The sequence below is a fragment of the Ceratotherium simum genome, chromosome 5 (genome assembly GCF_057802395.1).
Source record: "Ceratotherium simum simum isolate JZ-2026a chromosome 5, ASM5780239v1, whole genome shotgun sequence".
NCBI classification, from domain to species: domain Eukaryota; kingdom Metazoa; phylum Chordata; class Mammalia; order Perissodactyla; family Rhinocerotidae; genus Ceratotherium; species Ceratotherium simum.
The window spans coordinates 57,328,975-57,352,880 of record NC_141904.1 but is presented as its reverse complement, the minus strand read 5'-3'; the positions used below and the strand labels follow the sequence as shown (position 1 = coordinate 57,352,880).

Here is a 23,906-nt window from a genome sequence, read left to right as displayed (position 1 = left end):
AAACTAGTTCAGGTGGGGGCCGGCCCCGTGGCTTAGCGGTTAAGTGCGCACGCTCCGCTGCTGGCGGCCCGGGTTCGGATCCCGGGTGCGCACCGATGCACTGCTTCTCCGGCCGTGCTGAGGCCGCGTCCCACATACAGCAACTAGAAGGATGTGCAGCTATGACATACAACTATCTACTGGGACTTTGGGGGAAAAAAAAAAAAAAAGCCACAGGAGAGGCAACTCAAAAAAAAAAAAAAACTAGCTCAAGTGGAAACGGGAATTGATTGGTCCATGTGACTGAGGGAAACTGAGATGGGTAGGCTTCAGGTACAGTGGTATCCAGGGATACTCCCTCTCTCAGCTTTGTCACTCTTGGGGAATTGGTCTTATCTTTGCCTACTGCACATGGACTTTTTTGGAGAGAGAGGATGTCCATAAACAGCCATGCATTTCCAGAGGAAAGAAAGAAGTTTTTACTTCCAGGGTCCACATATGAAATCCCACTGGATTCTGGTTGCCCTGGCTTGGGTCACATAGCTCCACTTTGGCCAGTCACTGTGGTCAAGAGGATTGGACAGGCCTTGGCCACGTGCTCCCTCTGAGGGAGCTGGGTGGATGGGGTCTTGTAATTGGTACTCTACTAGAGCCCCTTGAGGTGGGGAAGGGGCATTTGCTCCAAGGAAGAGTTTGATATCGTTACCAAAAGGGAGTCCCGAGACAGACAGGAAATAGTGGTGAGTGCTCCTGGGGTCACTCAGAGTGGAGAGATCAGGACTAGAACCTTGTCTGCAGACAGTAGGTCCTGTGCCTGCTCCATGCTGCATTGACAAATCCCAGGCCCTGTGTTTGGAAGGGAGTTAGCAAACCCTCAGCGTAGCTGAATGTTTCTTGAAGGTCAGACTGAAATGCTCTGAAATTCACAACTCTGTAGAGTGACAGAGTCTCTAATTCTCAAAACACGCTTGGCCAGGTCAGTGTTTGTTGTGGCCTTGCCATGTCTACTCTGCAAAAGAAGGCAGCGTGGCTTTCTCTTCTCTCACGGCCTCAGTTTGTACATTTACCTCCGTGTATTGAACATTGGCTCCAGGCAAGGCTGGGGCAGTCCTGCATGGTAGACAGTGTTTGTTCCCATTAGCAGATATGAGCCCCATATCTGCTAACTTGCCTAAAACTACATCCATAGTTGTAGCTAGCATTGGAACCCAGGACTGCTTGTCCCCAGGCCATTAGAGTGTATTGTCTCTTTAAAACAAGGCTGATGACACATACCTTTCTTCAAAGATTAGACATGAAGATCTTTTTAAAAGTGCTAGAAACAAGGGAATATTCTATGATAAACTTTTCATCCCCAGAACCCCTTTTTATTCCCTTCTACTCCCTTGGACTTTATTTTTAAAGTTTTGATCTTCTCTACCCTTTTCTACCCTCCCTTCCCTATATTTATGAAAAAATAATTTGTTACTACATTTCATATTGGTAATTATGAAAACAATAGTAACAGCTCCATTAATGCCAGGTGACTAACCCCTCGCATTCACGTAGGTTATACCAGGCACTGTGTTGAGTGCGTCATGCATGTATGGGTTACCAGAACAATCCCAAGAGGTCGCTGTTGTTTGAGCCTCATACTTGTTTTATAGGTGAGGAAATAGAGTATGTTAGTTTTCTATTGCTACATAACAAATTACCACAGATTTAGCAGCTTGAAACAACCCATTCATCAGCTCACTGTTTCTTAGGAGTTTGGGCATGACGAGGCTGGGTTCTCTGCTTGGTGTCAGCCAGGGTGGGGTCTCATCTGAGGCTCAGGGGCCTCTTCCAAGCTTTTCAGGTTATTGGAAGAATTCAGTTCCTTGTGGTTGTAGGACTGAAGTCCCCGTTTCTTTGCAGGCTGTCAGCTGAGAGTGGCTCTTAGCTCCTAGAGGCCACTCTCAAATCCTTGCCATGTGCTTCTTCCTTCAAAGCCAGCAGTAGAGAATCTCCCTCACATCAAATATCTCTTATGCGTCACATCTCTCTGACTTGAGGACGAGTCCAGTTCCTTTTCAGGGCTCACCAGATTAGATCAGGCCCACCCAGATCATCTTCCCTTTGATTATCTAAAAGTCAATGATTAGTAATCTAATCATGGAGATGATATCCCATTACTTTCTCAGGTTCTGCCTGCACTCAAGGGGAGGGGATTATACAAGGTGTGTACACCTAGGGGTGGAGATCCTGGGGACCATCCTAGAATTCTGCCCACTGCACAGAGGTTTAAAAGTGGAGCAGCTTGCTCAGGTCACATGAGTTAGTGGTGGAGCTGGGATTCAAACCTGAGCTCACCTCATTCCAAAGTCCATGTTCTTTGCCAGCACCTTTTGGGAACTTCCCTTCTGTATGAAATTACTTTCAAGTGGGGAAAATATTTGTAATATTCACCTTATACTAACCTCCCTAACTTACAAAGGACTCTTGCAAAGCTATAACACAAGTTTGAAAACCCAATAGGAAAGTAGTTGAAAGATCTGAATAGGCAGCACAGAAGAGAAAATATATATGACCAGTAGATGAAATCAAATTGTTCATTCTAATTCATACTTTAAAAATATTTTTAAATGACATTAGGTAATCAAAAACAATACTATAATGTATTTCATTTATTTAGCTCTTGAGATATATTAGCTATTGTTCCTGTGCTTTGTATGTCATTACACCCCCAACAACCCTATTAGGTAGATAATATTATTTTGCCCAGTTTCCAGATGGGCAAACTGAGGCCCAGAATCTTCGTTACACGTCCCAGGCAGTCTGGCTTCAGAGCCTGTGCTCTCAGCCATGTGATTGTTGAATGAGTGCAAGTGATGCAGAAGCATATAATGTAAAACAAAGATGTATAGGTTTAAACCAGTAAGTAAAGAAAAGGAAACTAAAATAACAAAAACTAAAATACTCCCCTTTTGTAGGGAGATAATATATTAATATATACACAGAAGAAAGTCTGAAGGAATGTCACTTGTTGACTGACAATCTGGGGTGGATGAGGTCCCAGGGAACTGTTGCTGTGTAAGTTACATATTTTTTGTAAGGCTTGAATTTCTTAGAGAGAGTATATATTGCTTTTATAATTAGCAAAAACAATAAACTTATGATAATTAAAAACAAACTCCTCCCACAATCAAAATCTTCCACAAGCAAGAGGAAGCTTAATTTAAAAGCCTCCGAGGCTCAGAAAACATCAGCGTGCATCACTGAATGTGTGTTGCGGCAAAACACAAGGGGACTGATAAAATCTGGGTGCATAGAAGAGGCACATGCCGTGCTGGGCTGCAAGACGTTTGCCCCCACCCCGTCTCACTGTCCTCCCCAGCTCCCCTAGAGTCAGTCTAGAGGCTGCCTCTATGCACTCGCGGGGTGGGGAGTTTTACTGTGCACTGCCCCTGGACAGCCCGAACTCTGAGTTTGGAGGATAGTCCTTGGCAGTTACAAGAAAAGCTGAAGTGGTGAAAAGGCACACGCTTTGGGGTCAGAAAGGGGCCGATGGGAAACTTCAGACAAGACATATTTCCGAGCCTCAGGTGCCTTCTCTGCAAAATGGGGACGATAATGCCATCTTCTCAAAACTTGAGACTTAGTTATTATGTTTGTAAAATGATCTGAACAATGCCTCCATGTAGTTAAGTGTGCAGAAAATATTAGCTCCTTATAACTAGAGTTCTCTTATACCTGAAGTGACTGTGTTCTAAATATGTATATTTAATAGATGCCTTTTCCATGTGAGGTGCCTCATCAAAAGAAAAAACTGGGGGCCGGCCCCGTGGCTTAGCAGTTAGGTGTGCGCGCTCCACTACTGGCGGCCCGGGTTCGGATCCCGGGCGCGCACCAATGCACCGCTTCTCCGGCCACGCTGAGGCCGCGTCCCACATACAGCAGCTAGAGGGATGTGCAACTATGACATACAACTATCTACTGGGGCTTCGGGGAGAAAAAAAAAAGGGAGGAGGATTGGCAATAGATGTTAGCTCAGAGCCGGTCTTCCTCAGCAAAAAGAGGAAGATTAGCACGGATGTTAGCTCAGGGCTGATCTTCCTCACAAAAAAAAAAAAAAAATGGAAAACCTGACTGCCTCCGGTTTCCACTTAGTCCTCTTGTCTCATTTCCCTTCAGGCAGGAGAAAAGCCAGCCTGCGACTAGGTGCTGACACCTGTGAGGAAAAGCTCATGTCGTTTTCAGTCTGCTGACACCAAAAATATGCCAGGCACGTGGAAGCTCATTTTTAGATTCAAAAGCAGTTTCTTTTTTTGGTCACAGGGGAGGTCTGTGGGGATATAGTGGCTGGTATGCCAATAGTGCAAATTCTGCACTTTTGAGGCAGAATTTATAGATGCCTTTGTTTATTTTATATAGTTATCAATTCAGTTATTCCCTTTTTGCTCCGGGATTATGCAGGGTAAAAGATAATTTTGACTTGGTCTTCCGGATTAAGAAATCTTAGTTGCAAGTGACAGAAAACTCAAATTAGCTTAAGCAAGGACAGTTTTTAAAATTACAGAAGTCTGGGGAGTATCTCATGGATTGCAGTGGGGCCTCAGAAGCCCCTGGAACTGGGCACCAGGAGCCCATGAGGGTTCCTGACTCCTCTCTGTTATCTGCTGCATTTTCTCTGCAGACTGACTTCTTCCATTTCTCCTTACCGTGGAAACTGCAGCCGTCTGCAGAGACAGCCTTTTCCCTCTCAGAACCAGAATTACTAGGGAGAGATTTTGATTGGTCCAGCTTGGGTCAGGGGTATACTCCTGGACCAATCAACAGTGGCCATGGAGTGGTGTCCTGCTGTTATCATTATGGTGGCTCCTATGGTAACCATAGTAATGTGGGGGAGAATTGGCAGTTTCCAGAAGAAGGGGATAGGCACTAGGCAGCTCAAACAATTCTTGTTTACAAAAGTCTTCCCCATCTCTTGATCCTGGAAAATTGCATTTTGAAATGGCTTAGAGCCATTTCTAAAATTTTGCGAAGTATTGGAGCTTAGTCAGGAGTTTGAAATAGAAAGTGGCCCAAGTATCAGTCTCAGTATTGCTTTGTGGTTTGTCACATTTATGACTTTTCATGGAGCTTTTTATTTTTCATTTTAATCAAATTTACCCTTTATTACACAAACAATATCATGGCGGAGATCTTATCACCTCCAAAAGGCCCTTATGCTGTTTGAAGGATGGGAGGGGATGGTGATGTTGAGAACCAAGGGGATATACCTATTAGGAAGATTCCATTTCTGACACTGAATCTTCCCCTTCAGTTTCCCTTTTTTCCTCCATATTAGATTTTATTTTCTGTTTTCTGCCTGTGTCAAAAGCTGGGGGTGGGAATTGAAGCCTCTGGCCTGGGGGTTGGTAAAGGTCCTCTCACTGACTTTTCTTCTCTCCCATCAACTTCCTCTTCACAGTCATTGTGGCCCATTTAATGGATTGGATTGGGTTTAGCTCATTGTGACTCTAAATAGCCCCTTCCTCCCCTTTTTTAAGTGCTCAAATCACACTGTCCATTAAACCAATTGAAACACACAGCAAGAAGCAAGGGGGAAAAGATGCAGTACATTCACACACTACAGAGAGGATGTAGGCGGGATGGAGGGATCCCACCTGAATCCTGGGGTTCACAGTGCCAGTGTGTCCCTGCTCTCTCTCTACTGCATTGGCCTTCCCCACTGATGATGTGGTTGCGAGGATTAAAGTTTAAGTTCAAGCAAGAGGCCCGCAGACTGAAGGTGCCTTGGGCCAGCGACACACACTGGCTTTATCAAAAAGACTCAGGGACAAGTATACCTGGTCAACAGTATACAAACCTGCAGTTTGCCCATTAGCCAGCTGAAGAACTAGCTAACTTCTATTTTGTGTTTCTTGGGCAGAGGGCATATGGAGCCAGAATGGGTGTCTCCAGTGGGTAGCCAAATTAAGGCTTCATGTATATTAAGTGCTCATATATATTTAGTGCCTCTGTATATTGAGTACCTCAGAAGTCTCATGCATATTTAGTGTATAACAAACATTTAGTAACCAGGTATCTTATGAATATTAGGTATCTTTTGCTCCTTCCACTCTTTCTCATCTATGTTTAGCACACACATGTTCTACTTACTAACTTCTTATTTATACTTAACATAACTTAAAATATTTCTATTACTGAAGATGTCTTACAAACTTATTCATCTTCAGTAATTAAAATAAATATTCTCTAAAAGTAAATGCTCATTGCAACTAGATTGCATAGGGCCCATTTTTAAATAGGCTGCCCTATATAAGCCTGATGATGAAAATTTTTCTCTTACTTGATTTTCAGGCCTTCCACATTTGCTGTCTCTCCTACCCAGTCTCTCTCCTTCTGCCATACAACTCTGGAAATCTCAATGAACACAACTCCTGGGCCCGCCTTTTTGTGTATGACTTCCACGTGGCACTGGTAATAAAACCGGCTGGATTAGATGCTGTAGCAGCAACGTGGACCACCAGTGCCCTGACCTGGTTAACACATGTTCAGGGAGGAGGAAACGTTCCGTGCAGAATGCTGCTAATGCACGATGTGTTTGTGTGTTCTCAGGGCTGATTTGACCTAACATCCCCTTTAGAAAAAAGGGGGAATGAGGCTCATTCCTTTTTTTGGAGAGGTGTGGATTTGTTTAAAATCAAAGCTCTGATTTGTGGAAGGTGCAATGTAGTTGTATCAGATATGCATTTAATTTATTCAGGTTCAATTAAACCTCATTGAAAAGGGGGTGGGGAGAGAACTTATGACTCAGTGTGAGATGGGATGGTGAGCCTGCTGTTCCCTCTGTCCATCCCAATGTGAGGGGTGGTGATTGTAGACCGTGACGTGGGCTGTTTGTGCAGGATGCTGCCTAAAAGCAAGCAACAGCTTCATCTGGGGCTGAACTGAAGACGGATGTATAATATGTGTTCCAGCAGTGGAGTAGGGACTGTTGAGTGTGGTTTATTGAGAGAGGGGATGTCAGGCTTCACCTGGTATCTTCCTAAGGCATTTCCATGATTATTATTTTTACTATGTGGGCTATTGTTTTTGACTTTTTATGATGAAAAATTTCAAACATATGGGAAGTTGAAATATAAGTGCAACAAATACCCATAATCTAGAATCAACAATTGCTAACATTTTACTTTACCTCTTTATCTTGAGCTGTTTGTCTTTATTTTACTAAACCATTTCAGAGTAACACAATTACAGATACCATGACCCTTCACTCCTAAATACTCAATATATATGTCCTAAGAATAAGGAAGTTTTCCTATATTACCATTTCGTTATCAAACCTCAGAAAGTTACCAGTAATTCCCCAACATTTCCTAACATTCAGTCTATATTCATATTTCCCCAATTGTCTTTTATAGTTAGTGTCCCCCGAAACCATTCAAGGGCCATGTATTGCATCTAGTTGGATTTTTTTGGTTTGTTTTTATCAATTGAAGACTACAATTTCGTTTTGTTGTTATGTTTTTGAGTCTTTTTTTTTTTTTTTTTGTGAGGAGATCAGCCCTGTGCTAACATCCGCCAATCCTCCTCTTTTTTTGCCGAGGAAGACGGCCCTGGGCTAACATCCATGCCCATCCTCCTCCACTTTATATGGGTCGCCGCCACAGCATGGCCTGACAAGCAGTGCGTCGGTGCGCGCCCGGGATCCGAACCAGCGAACCCCAGGCCGCCGCAGCAGAGCGCGCGCACCCAACCGCTTGCGCCACCGGGCCAGCCCCTTGAGTCTTTTTTATTCTTTTTCTTTTTTAGTTTTTGGTGAGGAAGATTGTCCCTGAGCTAACATCTGTGCCAGTCTTCTTCTACTTTGTATATGGGACACTGCCACAGCATGGCTTGATGAGTAGTGTGTAGGTCCGTGCCCAGGATCTGAACCCATGTGCCCCAGGCCGCCGAAGTGGAGCATGCGAACTTACCCACTACACCGCCAGGCCAGCCCCCTAGTCTTTTGTATTCTTGACTACTCCCCTCATCCCTCCTTTTTTTCCTTTTCATTGACATTGACTTTTTGAAAAGACCAGACCATTGCTTGTGGAATGTGTCTTGCATTTGAACTTTTCCAATAGCTTCCCTATGATGTTATTTAACTTGTTCCTCTGTCCTTTATATTTCTTATAAACTGGTAAGTCTAAAGACTTGATTTGTTTCAGGTTTAACACTTTGGGGCAGGAAAACACCCTAAGGGATGCTAGCTACTTGCATTCCATTAAGAGGCACACAGTGGTGGGTTGTTGGTTGTTAATGGTGCTAACTTGCTATGCAGGGTAGATGCTGATGAGAGCCCAGTCTCTGAGTGATGAGCAACTCCCCTGTAGATTCCTGGGTGGATATTTTAGACAGAACTCATGGCAAAAAACAGGTGCTGGCTCCATGACCTCAAGAAAAGGGCTGTTTAATGAGAGAATATACAGTTGCGGGGACCCAGGATTTCTCTCTGTGGGTCGGTTTCATTCCCTCTTTCTCTGCTTTCACCTTCTGATGCGTAGGTCTCGCTCCCAGTGTCTTCCTGCATGTGGCATTGCTGGGCTGTCATGACGCCAGCTCTGACCCAACCTGACATGATCTTTTAGCAGCTCTCTCTCCCGCAGCTCACAGGATAGTCTTAGTTGCCCCATCCCCAAATCCCTAAGAAAACCGAACATTTCTTGTGCTGGGCCTCACCAGTGGTGGGCAGGTGCTGGCCAGCTCTCAGAAGGGCTCCCCTCCGCCTCGGTCCTGTCACCTGTGGCCAGAGAGTCACGGTCAAATGGATCTGCCATTCGCCAGCTTGGGCAAGTAACTAACCTCACTGAGACTCAGATTTCTCATTTGACAAATGTATCTAGCTCATAGGGTTCTTATGAGGATTAAATTAAATATTTCAGATCAAGTCTTTAGCACTGGGTCTATGACATAGTAAGTGCTCAATAAATACTTATTTTCCCCTGCTACTACTGCTATTACCTTATACTCACTCAGCAGGGGCTGTGGGTAACATTGGGGAAAGTGGGACAAATTTCTGGAAAGGGAATGTAGGGAAACATTCTCTTTCTCACCAAAACATTTCCAGTATAGTAGAAAAACTTGCCACTTATCTAGTATTTTTCCATGTTACAGAGTGATCAGTTCAGGCCCTGGGTTCTGGGAGACTGAGTCTGGACCATTTGCTCTTTGCACGTACGTGCCATTAAATAAAAAAGACATACCTGATGTATATGGGAATATGCACCAATTTAGAGGGAGGAAAGACAATATCTTGTGTAAAAAGCTGTTGAATGAATTTTAAATGTAGTCTGGACATATTCTTGAATATTCTGATGTATTCCTTCGGATAGGTGTTGACTTATGTTAATTCAGATCTTACGTATCTTGTGAAGTTTGGCCATGGAGTCAGTTCTGAATTTATTTTGCTTGCATCTCTCTGTACTGGGCGTCTCTCCGTACTGTCACAGGCTGGTACATCGAACTGGCTGTTCTTGGCTTCTTCACTAAAAGCACCTTAGTTGCCCAATGAAAACATCCGACAAATGACTACATTCTTCTCATGTTTGTGGTTTTGATTGCATTTTTATATGTGAGAAAAATTAACATCGTGTTTTGAAGGATAAAAGATTATTTTGATACTGAGGGAACATTTGAAATCGTTGACCTCAGCAGGTCAGTCTAAGGATTGGAAATTTTTAAAGTGTTGTTTTTCACCTACAGAATTAATCAGCAGTTTTTAAAGTGATAACTTTAAATGGTGAGGGTGCAGTAGGATGGATGCTCTCACAGACGTTGAGTGGCATTGTTACTTGATCATCTTTCTGGAAAGCTATGTGTGTTGAGAACTGTAAACATATTTATAGCTGTTGATCCAATAATTCCACTTCTAGAAATCTATCCTATGGAAGTCACCAAAGATGTGGATTAAGATTTATGCACAAAAATGTTTAGTGCAGCGGTCCTTATAACGATAGAAAAAATGGAAAAAGTCTAAATGTCCAATTATGTGTGTAAATTATATTTTATCCATATGAGTGCATATTACGCAGCCGTAAGGGAATGTTGAAGAAGAGTATTAATTTAGGGAAAATGTTTATTGTTATCTTTTTAAAAACAGGAAACAAAATTGTATATACAGTAATGATTCTGCTATGAAAAAAATTCGTTTGAAAGGACTGAAAGAAAATATGCCAAAATGTTAATGATGGTTTCCTCTCAGTAAGTGAGGTTGTAAGCAACATTTTTTCTTTGTTTTGTTTTGATTTTCCCAAGTTTCTACAGGGTGCACACATAATTTTTGTAATCAAAGGAAAGAAAAACTGAGGTGAGAAGCCAAATATTTGAACTATAATTTTAAAGTAGAGTTTCAGATTTTAAGGTTTAAGAATAAAAGTCATCCCTAACAGGCAACAGGAATAAATCTAAGTCAGAAATTCAATGAATTGGCCTAAATCCCATGGTTACTTAAGATGGAATTTAAGAATATGGCATCTGTTTGTGGAGGAGTTTCAAATGTGAGAACTTGGTAAAGGTGACCTTGAAGGAATTTTTTCTTCTTTTTCCAACAACAACAACCAAAAAGTCCATAAATCTTACTTGTATGTTTGAGAGTGGAGGAAAGCACCTCAATAAGAATGAATACTGTGTACTCAGCCAGGAGAGAAATCATGGTTCTAAAACAATCATCTCAAAAAGAGTTAATATTCCAAAGAATTAATGGGTAACTCAATTGCATCTTACTGAATTGGGGCACATTATTTTTATGGATTCTGGATGATAGCTTGGGACAATACTTTGGAATATCACTTTGGGAAAATTAGAGAAAAATACGTAGTATGGCAGCCTGTGTATTCCTCCTCTTCGGTTTAATTTATTATTGAAACTCAGAAGACTGCAGATTGCAAACTTGGCTAAGGAATTTTGGGGTCAGAAAGATACTTGGCTTTTTAAAAATAACCTGTGCCCCACAATGTGTTTCCCATCGTGGAACTTGTGTAATTAAAATCAAACGTGTTTTTCTTGGGGCGAAATCTTTGCCAGGCATCAATAAGTTTATCACCGAATTCTAAAACTCAGGAAGGAAAAACTTGAGTTTTAGGCTGGAATAGTCTTTTGAAGTCTACAGAATTGGTACAGATGGACAAGATTTGCTGTTCTTGAAACATAATAAAGCCTCCTGCTGCCTATTCTTATAGTCTTGATGTCATGTCTTTTTTTCCATCTTTTTAAACTATCTCATTATCCAGAATGACTAAGAGGCCCTGCATATGTGCCACTAAAATACTTGTCCTCGATTTGCTCTTCTTTTTCTCCTGACACCCGTTGCTCAGGAAGCGACTTCTTCATCTTGTTACGTTAGTCATTCTGACAACAAATCCCCTCCACTGAGCATACCTACTATTTGAACATCATCGCTGTACTTTAATAAATGCCCATTTCCCTTCACTTGTCCGCTTGCATTTTTTTTCTATGTTAGGCTTTTTGTTTAAAGACTGCTGTTGCCTATTATATCTCTTATGTGTAGTTTTGTGCTATTTAGTGGTATCAAACTTCTTTAATAAACCAAGAAATCTTTCCACTACCCAACTCAAAGGGCAAATATCAAAAAGTGCAGTGGACAAGAATAGGAAAGAAAATCCTTGCTGTGAGGCAGGAAACAGGCAATGCAAGTATCTCAAATAATTTGATTTTAGTAGTTCTAGTTACTTATTCTAAAAATCTGTGTCTACATGTGTGTTTCTGAAAGAAACACAAAGTTGGCTTTCTGGGTGATTCTTCCATTAGCTGTCTTCTGTTCCTTACACTTGACACTGGTTTTGCTTCTAGAAGAACTCAATCTCAGAGGTTTCTGGTTTAGCAACAGGAGGAGATAAAAACATATTCACCTGTTGTTAGTTGTGTTTATTTAAACAAACTCATGCAATCATTGTTGCTTACAGTCATGTGGGCTCATTTCTGCTGGCCCAGCAGGGTTTATGTTGGCAATGATGAGGAGATGCTATCAGCAATTCATTGTGTACTGTTTACATAACGGGACAGGGCAGCCAGCTCTAGCTAGGTTTAAAAAAATGCATTGGATTAGTTGAGTGATTTTATTAAGGTGCCTGTCTGGTTGGGAAGGTGCAACCAGTGACTGATGAGGCATTGCAAGTCCCCAAGAGGCCACAGCCACAGCTGGAGGGCTGGGTTAGCAGGTTACTCTGCCTCTAGAGCATGGCTGTGCTTGCAGTGGGCTGGCCCCCTGCTGAACAGGAGAGAAGCATCAGTGAATGAGAACGTTGGCAAAGGCAAGATACTCGGCTACGTTGTACTTTGATGCTTCAAGTCTTTTGAACCTCAGAGGATCCAGGGCTATTCCAGAAACTTCGAACAAGAGAAGATCTGCTGGATTTTCCTTAGTTAAGCATCTAAACAAGGTTTTCCTTCAAGAACCGTCATCCTGTTAACCACCAATGAGATAACTTGCAAGTGCTGAGGTTTTGGCAACAGTCTGGAAACAAGAACTTTGAAGATGTGTAGTGCTTGAGTTTACTTCTTTGCTCTTAGAGTGAAGTCACCACTTTATCATGACTGTAGAAACATACGAAATACTTTTTTTTTTTCAGCCTACTTCAGCCATTAGTGTGTCTCTTAGCAAAGGTTCCCAAAGTGTGGTTCATGGAGCAGTAGCGGCAATAGCACCTAGGAACTTGTTAGAAACGCACAGTTTCAGGCCCCACCCGACCTGAATCAGAATCTGCATTTTATCAAGATCCCCAGGTGATTTGTGGGCACAATAAAGTCTGTGAAATACTCTGATTTTTAGGACAGTCTAGATTCAGCTTGCAGATGCCGTCAACTCAGTAGGGGTTTCATATGAAAGTCTTCGGTCAGGGTTGGGGTGATGGAAATTGACATGTGGTTTGTCCTCTTTCTCTAGTAAACAAAAGTGGGGCTGTGGTGAATTTCAGTTACCAGCACCCAGGAGTCTAGCCGCTTGGAACCAATGTTATTAGTACAAATCCCTCTGTGATTCAGATATAGTGAAAGAAGCCACAGGCGGGGTTGAAAATTCTGGTATCCTACATCCCCCCCCCTTACTACACCCTCCTTCCCACTGGGAAGCACCCAAATCATAGCATTCTTTGTCCATGGAAAGGTCCTCCTGGACCTCTTTCTCTAAGGCAGAGGATGTATTTTTTTTTTTCTCACAATGTGATATAGTAAGCCTTTCGCTGATCACGTGGGTGTCCTGTGTTGTCCTGGGCAGCAAGGCCACCACTCCTGACACGCGACTTGTAGGCAAAACAGCAACTTGTGATAAAGGAGGGAAGGGTGTCCATTCCACCTTGCACTGAGGCCTGTGTGTTATGTAATGCATTTCCTGCCTTTGGTTATTTACCGGTCTTGCCTTGCCCGTCCACTGTCCTGGCTGCTGTTTCCTTTGTTCTGAGACAGAGGAATTTGACCTCTCTGGGGTTTAAATCCCGCACAGCCCTGACCATTTCTCGGCATGGTTTTTCCTCAGGTGACAGTTCACCGGGGGCAGAGGCGTATTTTCCAAACCCCACTGTGGCTCCGTTGGTCGAGTATGTCTTCATTTCAAGAGAGATTTGGGCAGAGGCTAAGCTGATTACGGGGCTCAAGGGGGGCCCTGAGCACATTTTAGATTTGGAATGCAAATTGTCGTCTGCAGTAATTATAGTTTGCACCACCACCCTCCTTAACCCCCGTGGTCATTATCCTGGTGCAGAATAAGCAGCTTTGTGCTTTCAGTGGGAGGTAATGAGGGGGAGAGGGGAGCTTGAGGGACATTAAGGGGCGTTTTCAGAGTGCATCTCCAGGCATAAGTGGGAGTAGGACAGGCCCAAACGTGTCCAGGTGCTGCTACTGACAAGCTCTGTATCCATGGGCCAGAAACTCAACCTCTCTGAGACTCAATGTCCTCCAGTCTTTATCTCCAAGGATTGCCATGGTGATGAGATGGTGATGATGTGATGGGACACTCAGCATGGAGCCTGGCGCATTGTAGGTGCTCAACAAGGGGGAGTTGCCCTGCCTAGCAGGTGCCATAAGGGCAGGGCAATACGAAAACACACACCCTTTTAAAGGCTAATTCCCATGCACATATTAGTTCTCCTCTTGTACTGCAGAGGGGCTGTGATGCATCCTTATGCTTCACAGGTCTGCAGAATTTAGGGCTGACTCAGAGTGCTGGCTCAGGTTAGACTTCCTGCATGTCAGTCTAGCCATTTGGTGATTTGATTAACGTCTCTGAGCTGCAGGTTTTCTCATTTGTAAGATGGACATCATAACTGTATGTAATTCACAGCATTGCTGGGAAGATTATATGTGAAAAATGCGTGTACAATTGAGCACCAGTGCTTGACACAAACTGTGAAGGGGGTACTATTGGTATCCCCTTTGCGGAGATGAGGAAATCAAGGTTTTAAGGGCTACGTGACTTTCCCAAGCTTGTGGCTCATAGGTGGTAGAGCCTGGACTCCGGCCCAGCAAATTGACTCTAGAGTCCACATTAGTGTCACTGTCACTCTACCTGAAGGTGGTCAGAAATCACTGCATAAGCACTGCCCAGGCCCCTGCTCCGGGGCTCCCCACCTTAGACCCCTCATTTTTGTTGACAAATTCTTTCTTAAATTGAGTTAAAGCAGATCATAATAATGTCATTATATTACTATATTATGTAATGTTAGACATAATATGTTATATAATTTTAAAATATGGTATCATTTTTCATTATTATCATTTTTCATCATCTTATAATCATAATAAATATTATATTCAATAATGATAGCAGCAACAGCTATTTGTATGGATTTGCATTCCTATTGGAAATGTCCTTGCCATTGTCAGCAGTTATAATTGCTTTTTGTTGTCCCACGTAGGAGCTTATTTTCCATGATTTTGCTGCAAAGTTAATTGTTTATCTTATACAGTCTCTAGGAAGCTGCTTTTGTTACTCGTCATGTGCCACGCACTGTTCTAAGTGACTTATTTGATACTTACAATGACCTTGTGTGGTGGGTGCTCTTATTATCCCCATTTAACAGATGACAAAACTGAGGCACAAAGAAGTCAAGTAAATTGCCAGAGGTCACACAGTGAGCATAGCACTAGAATTTGAATCCAGGTTGTTTGGCTCAGAATTTCTGTTCCTAACCCTTGTGCTAAACTGCCTTTATTGATTTCCAATCTACTTTCCAGATGCTATGCCCTTGCCACCTTGGCAAGATCTTAGCAGATCTCCTTGGCTGCCAACTTAGCATGCCAATTCCTAGGGCCTGTTGCTGTGTGCTGGTCTCACCTAGCCTCAGAGCGTGGTTTTGCAGCCCCCAGGTGCTCATTCAACACAGGAGGTCCGTGGGGCCTCAACCTCGTACATTCTTATAAAAATAAAAATCAGCCTTTCATTTTAACGATGACACAACCCAGAGGTGAGGTTCTTGTTATCACTTTGGGGGAATCTGGGCAGAGGTGATGGGAGCTGTAAAGTCAAGTAGCGGGGGAATTCCTTCTTTTATCCATAAATTACCGATGTGAGAGCTCTGTGTAGTTTCACATTCCAGGAGGGAATGGCTGTGCTTAACTCCTGTTTGGAGGGCAAATTTATCTCACTCCTCATTCAGCAAGGAGAGGGAGTTGGGAACCATAGAAATGGAATGTTTTTGTTGTTGTTACAATTTCTGGCTTTTACCTGGTATATTTATGTGTGTGTACTTTAAAATATGTAGGAAATAGGATACCAAACCGTCTCACCAGTATTATACAGCCGTGGCCACTGTTCTTGACAAAAAGAATTTATATCTCGTCATGCATCTGTTCTTGCCTAAAAGCTCGCTCTGGTTCCCCATTTTCTACAGGATAGAGTTGGAATTCCTAGCTTGGCTCCTCGTCCCTCCCACAGGCCCTTTGAATAGCTCCCTGCTTCCTGAATGAGCCACGCTGTGCTCCACTTCTCTCCTTTGCCCCCTGGCCTCCCTCCCCTCAGCCTGGCATCTCCTACAGATCCCCAACAACCTGTTCGAATGGCACTTTTGCTGGGGAGACCTGAGAATTGTTCCTGGCTGCTTCCTCTGTGGTCCAGTGCTCCAAGGCTGCGGAACATGGCAGGTTGAGCAGCAAGCATTGTTTGCAGGTCCGCGTCCCCTCTGACCTGCGAGCTCCTCGGTGGTATTTTTGTATGCCCAACACTTTGAGCAGAGAGCTGGGTACTTCTCTGTTGAGTGCAGGGTGCCCTCCTCGTCTTTCCACATGCCCGGCTGCGTGCCTTCCCTGAGGAAGGTTTGTGGATAGCAGATAGAGTACCAGGTGGGAGATCTGGAGCACCAGGCTGTAGGCTGTATGAGAGCTGGGCCTGTCCTGTGGCCACAGAGCCTACACCATGGTCGAGGCTCATTCAGTCACTGTCAGACCGCTGCCTGAACGAGCACTGTAGTAATGAGCCCATGCAGTAAGCCTAGGTTCAAATCCCTATTCCTTCACGGCCAAGCTCGGACAACTTCCTTAACTCCTCTGAGCCTGTTTCCTCTTCTATAAACTAAGGATAATAAAAGTATCTCTCTCATAGGGTAGTCATAGAATTAAATGAACTTAGCCTAGCATCTGGCACATAGCAAGCCTCCAATCAGTGGTGGTTGTTATTGTTATTAGTAACAAAATAAGTTAATCACAGGATGTGTGCTGGAAAGGAAATCAACAGGGTGTCATGATAGAGGATAAGATGGTGGATGTGGTATGTGGTCCTTTAGAGAGCCTGGTCAGGGAAGGCCTCCTCTAAGCTGAGATCGAACTGTGAGAAGGACGCTGCTGCAATGTGAAGAGTTGGAGGAAGGAGTTTTCTGGAGAGCAAGTGCAAAGACCCTAAGGCAGGAAAAAACCTGATGAGGAACAGAAAGTGTGACCAGAGCTTGGGAAGAGGAAGGAGAATAGAATGAGATGAGGTCCAGGACGGTGAGAAGGGCCAATTGACACAGGGCCTTGTAGGCCAAGAGACAGTGTTTGGGTTGAATTTGAAGTGTGAAAGAAGCCATTCAGTCCTTATACTCAAAATCATTCTGTGGGATTGGTTTCTGGTTACTTGAGCTTTAACCCATCCTGTGTTCTGTGTGCATGAAGTAACTACTAGCAATAAAACCCAGTTCTGATTGATTTAAGCAGAAAATGAATTTATTAAAGGATATAGGAAGCTCAGAGAATTTTGGAAGGATCAAGGAACCAGGAACAACCCCAAATTACACTACTAAACGCTTCCTACAAGGATACCATTGCTGCCACTTCTGAGCTGGTGTAGATACCATGATTTGCACCACCAATGTGTTCCTCACGGACACACATGGAGTAAGTGACTCCTGGAGACACTTGGCTTGGCCTCAGCAGTGTTCATCTAATTAATAGGTGGTGGTGCTTTAAGAAAGTCCTCACTGTTTTCCTCTTAGACAATGATTTAAAAAAATAGTGCCAAATTTGGAAGTAGCTATTTCTCAATCTGATGAGAGGCTAGGAACCATTTTTTAAATTAGTTTAGTTTGTGCAGGTGTGTGGGGTAGCATGCTTCTCCCATGTTTATCACAGATTTGCATTCCTGTTGGAAATGCCCTAGCCATTGTCAGTGCTTATAATTGCTTCTGGTTATGGCCACGTGGGGCTTATTGTCCATGATTTTGCTGCAGAGTTTATTGTTTATCTTATACCGTCTCCAGGAAGCTGCATGCGGAAATCTCTGAGCCTTACCAGGAAGTCTGACTTAAAGGGACAGGCTTTAGGGCACAGCCCTAACTGGGAGGAGGCGCTGAGCTTCCAACCAGAGTCAGCTTCCCTTGGGTGGGAGCTGGAAGCCTTTTCTGAGTATCCCTTGCTTGGTTTGCTGGTTTCCAGTGTTTTGGTGATTCCTTTCTGATTCCAATGTAAGGAAGAAAGTGACAATATTTTTTCTTCAAGTACACATGGATGTATACCAAACAAAATAAAACAGAAAAACACTTTCACTGTTGTATAGGCAGAATGAATGCTCTGAGTCACGGGTGCATGCACACTTTTCAATCTCTTGGCATTTTCTTGGGGTATTTTCATAGAAGTCTTGAACTTTTTAGACGGACACAGGGATTTCAAGGAAGTCAGCGTTATAACATTTAGAAATTAAAGAGAACTTAAGTTTTAACCACCTTCTCATTTTTTCCCCCTATTGGAAGTAAGAGGGGAAATGGGGAAGTGCAAATTGCCATTGCTTTTTCCTTATTAGATGCCCAGTTGACAGTTCTTATTCAAATCAGGGTAAAAATCAAACTATTTTGGATTTGGTACCAACTTTGCAACTTGCTAAGAGGAAAATTTGAACCAATGTCCATCATTACACCAAAAAAACTTCCTTTTTGGCTTGAAAAAAATAAATTATTACAGTGCTTTTGTCTTTTTAAAAATATTTAATTATAGAAAATTTTAAACTTATACAAAAATAGAAAAAATAGTATAATGTCCTCCAATGTACCCATCATCTTTTGTTCTGCTTTTAAACACGTATATCAATTAGATTCCTGTGGTCCTTCTATAACCCCGTGAGGGATAATGGAATCATTATTCCTGTTTTACAGATGAGGAAACTAAGGGTCAAGGAAGTTAAGAAGCGACTTACCGGGTCATTCAACTTGTAAATGGCAGAGCCAAAAATCACAGAGCTTCCATATTAATTTACTGTTCATTATTCCAGCCAGCCAGTTGTTCCCAGAAATTATCCCTAAGGAGATATCTGGAGACAAAATAATGATGAGAAACTTTTTAATAAAAATGATTTCTGCTTTTGTTATATATTTTTAACTCAGAAATTCAGTTTGTCAAGAGTTATTTTTGACACAAGCAAATTACCTTTTAAAATTGTCCTGAGTATTCATTTAAGTGTTAGGAATACCATCCCCCTCATATTCAGATTTTCCATTTCTAATCAATTTTGACAGTACTGTAATGCCAAAGAGTAAGTCTCATTTCCAAGTAAGGAAGCTCTTTGGCTGATAGATATCAGCTAATCAGTTTTTAAACGTTTCTTTTTCCTAAGAATAGGGCAGAGGTCAGCAACCCACTGGAGTTTCACTTTTAATTGATAGTATAATGAAGGGGACTTGACAGTCCTTTGAAAAAGCTGTGCTCAGGGTGTTCATGTTTCTAAGAAATAAATTGAATGAGCTTATTTGCAGGCATCCCAGTCTGCTCCATGCGGAAATTCTCCAGGCTGCTCCTGCTTGTGGTCACAAAGGAGGTGGAACCCCAGACACCAGGCTGGTGGCTGCTTCACAGCGCACATCAGAAGACGGCTTTCCTTTTCTTTGTTCACTTTTTAAAATAGCTGTCTATGTATCGGTTGCCAAAATAATGTGAGGAATTTGATTATAAAAGTTCAGATTTGTTTAAAGAGAAAAAATATAGTGCTCAAGCTATTGCTCGTAACAAAACCGGCAAGATAAGCATTCAAGATTAGCCGCGATTAGCAATCTGTTGAGACTTCCACGTTCAAACCTCATTTATTTTTAGTTCTCGTGTTGAAACCGTAGACGAAGACTTTTCTATTTATTCATTCTTGACCTTGGGCAGCCAGGTCTGCTCCCACATTCTTCTCTGCATTTTGTAATCGTGTTGAGCTGGGATATTAAGCAGGGCTCTAGAAGAACATCAACATTTTCAAATGGTTGAAGTCTCTTGAATTAAACCACCTTGTGTTCAAACGCCCCTGCCCCCGACGGGGTCTGGACCCCCCCGTTTGTCCATGGTTTATGGAGAGGGAGGGCACAGTAGTTGTTCAACTTTTGCTTGGATTAACCACACTTCTAACACCGAGGAGGAGACATTCGATATAAGTGTGTGACCGCAAGTAAACTCCCAGGCTTTAAATACTTTGAAGTTCTTTTCATTTCTCACTGACTTGCTGTGCATTATGCCTTCCTGCCAATCTGGTAACACCAAAGAGTATGACTGTACCTCACCTCTCACCCACGGCATACATTTTTGTTTTTTCTTAGTCCTACATCAATTTGACAATAGCCTCAGAAACCTAAGATCCGTGAAATAATGCTTTTCTGATGTTAGAATCTTGGCTAAATCGATGTGCAATATATTATTTTAATTTGGTCATTGCTACTATTCCATTTTAATGAGATTCTATTTTCCAGTTCAGTTTGTGGAATTATTCAAAAACATAAGGCATCAAATGGAATATGGTCAAAGACTCTGAAATTTCCATTCAACTCTGAGCTTTTGTGAAATCTCTGCCTTCTTGGGTACAAATAGGAAAGAGATTGAGGAACCAGAATAAAATTCAAATGGAAAGAATCACCATTAGTCACCAACTTGTAATGAAGAAGTCATTCTACTGAAATCTCATCATTTTGTTTTATGTAAATGAAATTCTCACAACCCTGTTGAATATGTTTCTTATAATATCTCTAGTGAGAAAACTACTTGAAACTTCTCGACAGAAAATGCCCTCAGTTATGTAGAATAACAACACATGAAACACATAGCTTTGAGTTCCAGTGACAAGGGAAGCGTGTGGTGGTATCTTAGTTAGGTCCCCATTTTGGCACTAGTCTCTTTAGAGTCCAACAAGGGATTGTAACTAGTGTGGTTATTTAACCAAGTGTGGGAGAACAGGGGCCAGTTTTTGCATTATAGGTGCCTCGTAGGTAATTTCCCATGTATAAATATATAATCATTCAGCTCCACACAGTTAAAGAAAAATAGTATATCCTTAGAACTATAGTTTTCTTTTTTCTTTTTCACATTTCACTCTACGTAGAATTTATTTTGGAGGAGTGTGAATTAGAGCTTTAAAATGAGGCTTTTCTTTCCAAGAAATGAATTGTCCCGCTTGTTAGTGATCCTTCTCTCCTCCAGTGGTTTGCGGTCCAACATTTGCCGCATATCAAATTCTTGCATATCCTGGGGCAGGTGTCTGACTGTCTGTCCCAGGGGCCATGTGCATGTAGCAGGAGTTCTGAAGTCAGCCCCCCCACTCCCACCCCAAGCTACAGTTCCGGGCTCCACTCCCAACCCTGCCACCTCTAGACCCTGTGCCTTGGGCAGGCTCATGCCACCTGTTTGAGTCTCAGTTTTAAAAAATCTGTACAATAGAGGTAGTAGTAAGGCCTACCTTGGGTCAGTTGTGAAGATTAAATGAAAAAATACATGGTAAGTTCTCATATTAAAACATCAAAAACCCGCAGTCACTGTTTATGGTTTCAGTAATTGTGGCTTTAGGATGTTTTAATATCTGTGCACAGGTGCACTTTCGTCATGAGTTATGTTCTCAGTGTTGGCAGAGGTAAGAGGAGTGAGCAACTGAAAGGCGACATTGCAAGTGCGTCTTTCGTGTCTGCTGAATGTTCACAGGCCGGGGCAAAGGAATTAAGGTGCTTCCACCTTGGGTGCTCTGCGGTATGGGTCTAAAATGTGTATAATGTGGAAAGATGCTCTGGATGTTAAGTGAAAAAAGCAAGTGGTAGAATAATGTTATTCCATTTTTGAAAAAATAAAATAAAAAATGTTACACCCATCAACTTATGTGTGTTTAGAAGGAAATGTCTGGAAGGATCGCCGCCAGAGTTTGCAAACTGGTGGCCCTTGGGTCAAATCCAGCCAGCAACTGTGTTTTGTGTGGACTGTACAGCATTTTTAAAAACGAAGAATTAGTTGCCAGTCTTTAAAAATTGGGAGATTTTATATAAACACTGGCATTTCCAGCTTCTCTTGAAAAACTGGTCATCCTGAGTCAGTAGTCTCTTTGGGACTCCAGTAAGCTGGAACTGACCTAAGGCAAACACTCTCAGTGGTGCCCCAGTGCCTACCCAGCCTTTTCTTTCCCGTACCTTATCCCTGGGCCCGAAAGCATTTGGGTTTGTGACCCCCCTCCCATAGGGCCTCTGAAGAGTGCCTTCTGCCCTGCAGACATTACAGAAGGATGCACCAGGCTCTGGTAGTACACAGATGACCCAGTGATGACCAGACAATAAAATAAACGCTGCCAGGAATTTGCAAAAAGGGTTGAGGGGGCCAAGAAACAACAAATGCGTTTTTTATAGGGCCAAAGTCTGGGAAGGCTTCTCAGAGCAAGAGACTCAAGGGCATAATTCTGAGGGGTGTTCTAGGTGGAAGAACTGACAAGGGCAACAGCAGGGAGGTGCGTAACATTGGTGCCTTTGGCAAATGGGCTTGGGGTGGGGAGAAAAGCAGGGCCTTTGGGAACACTCATGTTTTACACTATATACTTCCGTATGGATTGAATGTATTATAATGACACTATGTTACTTTTAAAATTTAAAAATCAGTAGAAAAACGTGTTTGAATATTTGGTAGTATCCTAGATGCCACGCAGAGCAGACCCACATTCCTGTTCCTTTATAAGTTCCCATTATAAAGCTCAAAAGGGACTTGAACCCTGCAGGGTAGGAGCCTGTTGTTGAAATTCTCCTCTGAGAGGCCTATGTGGACCGATTTCACTACTGGAGTTCTTGCTTCTGGTCAAAGCGTGGGCATCAGAGGAAATGGCCATGCCCTAGTCTTTCCTTCCTCTCTGCAGGCTGCGCCCATTTTCCCCTGCCAGGGCGTCTGCTGGCTCTCCCTCCCTTCCTCCCTTCTCCACTGCTACCTGCCCTGGAGCCCACTCAAGTTTCACCTCTTCCGCAAGCGCTGCAGCCCACGGGTTTCACTTCTTCTTTCTCATTCACAGTCAGCGGCCGGAACTTAGGCTTAATCATTCTAGGATTAGTTCATGTGAAGGTGCCCTCCCTCCCCCAGAAAAGAAATGAACTCTAGTGTGCTGTGGTCATGTCACATTTCCTTTGGATCCTCACTGGGGTGATCCTGGCCTTGGCTGCTGGGGCTCCGTGAAGTGGCTTTTTTGAAAATCCCAGGAGAGGAATGGCTGGGCTTATGGGAGCGTCTGTTGGTCCTCAAGGGGTTGACATTCTTCATTAGCTGAGTTGCCACCAAAGCTGGCTAATCTCAGGTTGTTTACAGGTCTGTACAAATTCTGGATGCTTTCTATGTAGGAAGTTAGAGCAACAGGCCTTTTTAGGAATGCCTTCCTTCCCTGTGCCCCCCAACAGCTACTGCTTACCCCAGGCTTGCTTTGTGGGGAGTCAGGCTTTGGGAAATAGAGGATCCTAAGGACAGACTGGAACCCACCTTTTGTAGACACCAGTGTTTGATTTGACACACATTACTGAGTGTTTCCTGGGTGCCAGATCTGGTAGGTACCATATATGGGCCTCGAGGTGACCCAGATGCTTGCCTGAAAGGCCTGAGCCTTTTCACAGTGATTTCGCTTCCTCTGTCTCCAAACAGATGGGACTCCTTCATGCTCCTTGAAGCAAGACCCGAGCCCACCAGAGCAGTGCTCCTGACCTTGCAAAGCATTTGCTTTTCTTCCAAAGCACCCTGTGGTTTTGCACCTCCCTGCTGGTGCCCTTGCCAGTTCTTCTGCCTAGAATACACCCCTCAGAATTCTGCCCATGAGTCTCTCGCTCTGAGAAGCCTTCCCAGACTTTGGTCCCATAAAAAGATGCATTTGCCAAGCTGTTGTTTCTTGGCTCCCTCAACACTTTTTTGCAAATTCCTGGCAGCATTTATTTTATTCTCCGGTCATCACTGGGTCATCTGTGTACTACTAGAGCATGGTTCATCCTTCTGTAATGTCTGCAGGGCAGAAGGCACTCTTCAGAGGCCTATGATAGGGGCCAGGCCAGTGGCCTGAGATTGGGAAGAGCCTGGCTTCTTATGAGCTCTGAAGTTGAATCTTAGATTGAAGTTGGTTGTTCAAATGAACCCTCCCTCTCTCTTTGCTGGGCCACCCACTCTACTCAGGGTTGAGACAAGCAAAAGCTCTTAAAAATTTGTGTATTTGTAAGAAGACCTCAGGAAACCCTGGGCTAACCCTTTGCAGCTAAAAGTTGCAT

At 43.1% G+C, this 23,906-nt stretch overlaps 1 protein-coding gene across 1 annotated transcript in view; it reads left to right on the top strand.

The window, feature by feature from the left end:
• The window catches only part of ARHGEF3 (Rho guanine nucleotide exchange factor 3), a 296,369-nt gene that overhangs the window by 103,531 nt on the left and 168,932 nt on the right, over positions 1–23,906 (top strand). The window lies entirely within an intron of this gene.